The sequence below is a fragment of the Sceloporus undulatus genome, chromosome 2 (assembly GCF_019175285.1).
Source record: "Sceloporus undulatus isolate JIND9_A2432 ecotype Alabama chromosome 2, SceUnd_v1.1, whole genome shotgun sequence".
Taxonomy (NCBI): domain Eukaryota; kingdom Metazoa; phylum Chordata; class Lepidosauria; order Squamata; family Phrynosomatidae; genus Sceloporus; species Sceloporus undulatus.
The window spans coordinates 107,235,384-107,241,383 of record NC_056523.1 but is presented as its reverse complement, the minus strand read 5'-3'; the positions used below and the strand labels follow the sequence as shown (position 1 = coordinate 107,241,383).

Genomic DNA, 6,000 nt, shown 5'->3' with positions numbered 1-6,000 from the left:
TCCTCATAGGGCATGGTTTCCAGACCTTTCACCATTTTAGTCGCCCTCCTTTGGACACGTTCCAGTTTTTCAACATCCTCAAATAGACTTGAAGACTACTTCCCTTCAGCCCAGGTTCACCTTTTTCCTGCTACTTCAAGGTGGGAGGGTGGGGGTAGCAGTCCTTCAAGATGATCATTACAGCCTGTGTTCCAAGAGCCAGTGCATGAAGATGATACTGGAATCATCTTGAACCAGCTTTCAGAACACAGAGTGTGAGGCTATAACTTCCCCATTACTTGCCCAACATCCGCCCCCCCACCCTTCCAATATTATGCTGAGGGTGGGTATGGCAGAAGCCAAGATTGGACTGTGGAATACTATTGAGATCCACAATCTTCTCTTGTCTACCCCTGCCTATCCCCTGCACAACATGAGGAAGGAAGCCAGGCTAGGAAGTCTCATTCACCTCTCCCCATTCAAAATTGCATGAGGACAGGAGGACGGAGCCAAGAGACAACAACAACAACAACAACAACAATAATAATAATAATGATGTTTATTTATATACCATTTTTCCAAATTAGATCAAAGTGGTGTACAACAGGAAGTACAATACAATATCCAAAGTCAAAATAAAACATAACAGGCCGCTCTCCCCCTCAAGATGGTGGTTGGAAGGAGGGCTCTTTGTCTTCAGGCCAGGCCTCTCTCCCCCTCAAGATGGTGTTTGGAAGGAGGGCTCTTTGTCTTCAGGCCAGGCCTCTCTTCCCCCTCAAGATGGTGGTCGGAAGGAGGGCTCTATGCCATCTCCTTGCCTTGCCACTGGAGACTTTCTTCCCACTGCTGAACCTCTGAGATTCATCAGCAAGAACAAAATGATTAAATTACTTGTTCGCCCATGTGGTAACAAATAATTCCCTCAGCTGAGGACTAGGAGGGGAAAAAACTTGAAAGAGGTTGAGGAGGAATTGGACACTGGAGAACCCCTTTCTCATTTTTTTCCCTGCCAGCACTTCAATATTCTTTCCATAAAGATAATACATTGCTTCAAACTGGCCATTTGATCTGTTTAATGCTTATTCCTTGTTGAATAAATAATTAAACTCAGAACATTGCTAGTTCTCGCATCTTTTCTGAAAGCAGCAAGAACTGATTACAAATCTGAAGGAAGTGTGTTCCCTAATCTCAGACCAGCACAAGAGACAGCCCTCTTTCATGTCCCTATCAAGTGGGCCTTGCAGGTCATGTTATTCTCAAGATGGTGCCTCTTGAAGATGTTAATATCCAGACAAATTCATAACAAAACAGGATAACCATGAGATAGCCAGTCCCAAGCTGTTTAAGACTTTACTAAAACAGCTTGAGCCAACCAGAAGAGGTCCATTAGTACTAGAGTAATAAGATACCAATATTGTGGACCAGTTATCACCTAGCTGCTACATTTTGCACCAAGTGATGCTCTTCAAGAGTGGCCCCACATAGATCGCAATACATTAATAAAGATGCAATGTAACTAATGGGTGACTACTGCAAATCATACCAACTCAGAAAAAATTATATCTGGGGACTTCTGGTTGGTGAACGGAGGCACGAGGAGAATGTCTGATGGAGCTCTGTCAAAAAAGCTCTTGTTTAGGGGCTTCCTCCCCCCCTTTTCTCTTTTCACATAAGTGAAGAAGAGAAGGAGCAAATCAATTAAGAAAGAAGAAGAGGAGACAAAGTAGGAAGAAAGACTAAAGGATAAATAAGGGCCTCTTGAGATAAATTCAAAGACGCAAAACTCAACAAGCCTAACAGAGAAGGAAAGAGGATTACAACATTGTGTTATATTATCAACTTACTTCAAATCTATAATTGGTCTGCTAATTTGATCTTGTTAATTATCAATTTAAGGAAATTGGACATTGGAGATAAAAAATATAAAAAAGAGAGAAAAGAAGAGAATATTTTGAAGATATAATTTGATTTAAACTGAAACAATCTAAAGGAAGTAACTTTGTTTAAACTGATCAAAGAGATTCCTACATGCTGAATAATTCAGTTATTTGGATGTATAATAATATAGTTTGATTTAAAATATACATTTGAAAGAAGAAAAACTGTATTGAAATAAAAACCTTACAATGGCAACAATGAGTAGTAGGTCAACAATAGCAATAAAGGCAGCAGCCTAATCTCAAAGAAAAAATTCATCAGAGCAGTTCTCAATAATGGAAGAGATTAGACGATTAACAGCAGAAATGGAAAAGAATGGAAAAGAACTGGGGGAAAAATTAAACAAGAAATGAAAGTTTTAAGATGGGATTTGAAACCTGATATAAGGTCAGAATTAAAAACAGAACTAAAAGGCATCAAACAATCGTTAGAAGAAGTAACAAAAGATATAAACCAAGATATTACCAGAATAAATAAACTGGAAGAGAAAACACAATCTTTGGAAGTTAAGGCAACTAATATAGTTCAGCAACAAGAAAAGAAATTGGATTTGAAAGCTCTGGAAAAGTTAAAACAAAGACAAAACCCTCTGAAGATAAGAGGTCTGAAAGAGATAAAATATAAGCATTTGTACGAACATCTAGTACCAGCTCTAGCAGACTATGTAGAGATCCCACAATTAGAATTTATAAAAGAGGTGCAAAAGACCTTCAGAATCAAATTGCAAATAGCAACAGAGAAAAATCTACTGAGAGATGTTGTCATTTCCTTTGTGAGGAAAAAGATGAGAGATGAGATCCTATTTCAAAGCTAGCAACAAAAAAAAAATCTGATTATAGATGGAAATGAAGTTAAAATATATAAGGACAGCCTGAACAATTATTTAAAAAGAGAGGGGATTATAAATTCCTTACAAGTATCTTGAGTAGAAATAAAATCATAGGTGGAAAAAACTGGAGGGAATATCTGTAAAATGGAACCGGAAATGGTACAAATCAACTACAGTGCAGAGAGCTAAAGAATTCTGGAAAAAATATGGAAAAGAAATAAAAAATAAGAAACCTAGAAAAGAAGGAAACATAAATGGAATTCAAGCTCATCAGAACACAGATAATAAAATAGAAACAAGTGATACAGAAGATGAAGAAAATGCTCAACTAAATGAGGGAGGAGAGGATGAAAGCATAGACAATGAGAAAGAGGAGAAAGATCTACTACTTACAAATGAAGAAGAATTATTGGATTTAGAAACAAAGGTAAATTTTAATAAATGAGTTAAAAGAAGGGGGAGATATGAATAAAGTAAACAAGGCAAGTAATAATTTAGGTTTAAATATTTTTTCATGGAACAAAAAAGGATTAAACTCACCACAGAAAATTTAAAAAATTATTGCTACTTGGGAAAACTTAATAATGATATAGTTTGTTTACAGGAAACATGTATCAAACAAAAAGATATAAGATTGTTGAAGAATAGAAAGCTGGGAATTGAATTGGTGTCATTTTCTCTCAAAAGGAAAAAATGAGTAGTGATATATGTTAGACAATACAAGCTAAAGAAATTTTTAAGGATGAAAATGGACAATATTTAGGAGTAGAAGTCGTGACTGAGAACGAAAAAACCTTGATAGTTGGAGTTTATGGACTACAGAATAAGAGAGAAAAATACTATGTAAAATTATTTAATATTATGCAAGAATTGAACCATCAGGCTATAATCATGATGGGCGACTAGAATGTGGTCCTAGACCCAAAATTGGATAGAACAGTTATAAAATGAAGAAAGTACAGCCAAGGTAAACTTCCTCAGGATTTTTTTTTGTTTCAGATTTATGGAAAGTTTAAGTTAATAGATGTTTGGAGGCACCTGTGCGGAAATGCCAAGGATTTTACCTTCTTTTCAGATACACAAATCCTTCTCAAGACTGGATTTCTTCTTAGTTAAGAAATAAATGTGTACTAAAATATCAAATATGGATATTTTAGCCAAATCTCTCTCTGACCACAACCCTATTACTTTACAATTAATAAGAGTAAGTAAGAAATATAATTGGTGCCTTAATGATAAATTATTACAGAATCCAAACATCTTGCAGAAAGCAAATTAAACACTAAAATGGTACTTTGAGGAAAATTTGGGGAAAGGCACCAGTAGAATAATGACATGAGAAGCTTCAAAATCTGTAATGCGGGATTTTTTTTATTCAACAAAACTATATATGGAAAAAGAAGCAGAAAGAAAAGATACAAAATATTACAGATGAAATAAGGACAAAAGAAGAAGAATTACAAAAGAACCCTAAAAATGTTAAGATACAAAAAGAGATAAAAATTTTACAAAAGCAAATACCTAGAACTCTAACAGAAGAAATAGAAAAGAATTTGAAATATATCAAAGCAAATTGTGAAAGGTAAAAACATGTATACAGAATAAAGTAAAATCAGGAAAGCATTTCATAACTTTTGTGCTAAACTGTACAAACAGGAAGAAATGGACACAGAGAAATACAGCAATATTTCAACAATACAGAAATAACACAAATAAATGATGAACAAAGAGCTCTTCTGAATCAACCTATATCCGCTTCAGAATTGATAAAAGCCAACAAAAAAAGGAAAATTGAAAAAAATACTGACAATCTATTATAAACAGTGATCAGAAAGGCTTCATCCCCAAAAGATATCTCAAAGATAACATCAGGCACATTTTAGACCTGATTGAATTTCATGAAGCTCACAATGATAGAAAATTAGCTGTATTTTTTTTATATATATTGAAAAGGTGTTTGGCAATGTAGCTTGGAAATTATTATTTCAAGTGTTAGAGAAGATGGAAATGGGGAATTGATTCATTAATTGAGTTAGAACAATTTACTCAGAGCAATGTGCTCAAATAAATATTAACGGAGAGAGGATAAATTCAATAAAGATATGTAAAGGGACAAGACAGGGGCATCCCTCTCTCTCCACTCTTATTTGTAATCGTTGTGGAAGTTTTGTTGCAAAATATAAGGAGTAACCATAGTATTAAAGGGATAAAGATCAAAGGTACTGAACATAAGACAAGAGCATTCGCTAACAACCTTATGTTCTCAATTAGTGATTCAATATACGACATTAAAGAATTAATGGGAGAGCTAAAAAATTTTGGATCAATATCAGAGTTGAAAATCAATAATGACAAAACTGCAATATTAACTAAAAATTTGAATCAGGGGGAGATTAATATATTGGCAAAGAAGACGAGTTTAATAACCTAGTAAAAAAGTAAAATATTTGGGTATAAGGGTCACTAATAAAATTTTTGATTTATTTGCCAATAATTATAAGAAGTTGTGGGGAACTATAAAATAAGAGTTTTAAAAATGGGGAAATTCAAAACTATCTCTCCTAGGGAAAGTGGCAACAATTAAGGTGAGTGTCTTGTCGAAATTTTTTTTTGTTTTGTTTCTGACCATTTCAATGATAAAAAAAATGATGCTCCATTTAGAGAGTGGCAAAAAGAAATCACTAATTTTATTTGGAACAGAAAAAAACCCAGAATAAAACTGAAATATCTCCAAGACGCAGGCTTGCTTTGCCAAACCTCAAATTATACTATAAGGCATCATGTTCGACATGGGTAAAAGAGTGGTTATACAAATTCAAAAATGTATATCTTCCCCTTAGTTGGAGAGCCTCCACCCTTCAAAGCCACACCCAGCATGAAGAAGCCAATTTGAACTTTGAATTTCCCAACTTCCTCCATGTAATAAAGTCCTCAAGGAAGGTCACAAGAGATTTTGCCGCCATTTTTTCACCCAAAATGGCGGCGCCCAGGGCTCCTGCGACTGCAGTGAGCCTCCCAGAGGCCCGTTGCCTTCGCTGGGGTCCTCCAGAAGGGCTCTGACGGCGGCAGCGGGCCCCTGGGAGGCCAGTTGCCGTTGCTGGGGCCTCCAGGAGGGCTCTGGCGGCAGCAGCGGGCCTCTGGTCATGGGCCGGCAACAGAGGGGGAGGCCCTGGCGGTCCCTGCTGGCTCTTTCCCGGCCTCTGACAGGGCCTGGGGCCCCGTCAGGGGCCGGCAAAGAGGAGGTGGCCTGGCCC

The 6,000-nt window shown here is 36.4% G+C and overlaps 1 protein-coding gene across 1 annotated transcript in view; it reads right to left on the bottom strand.

Annotated features, from left to right (window-relative positions):
• LOC121920758 overlaps positions 1–6,000 on the bottom strand; it is a 100,931-nt gene that overhangs the window by 68,979 nt on the left and 25,952 nt on the right. The gene's annotated exons all lie outside the window — the stretch shown is intronic.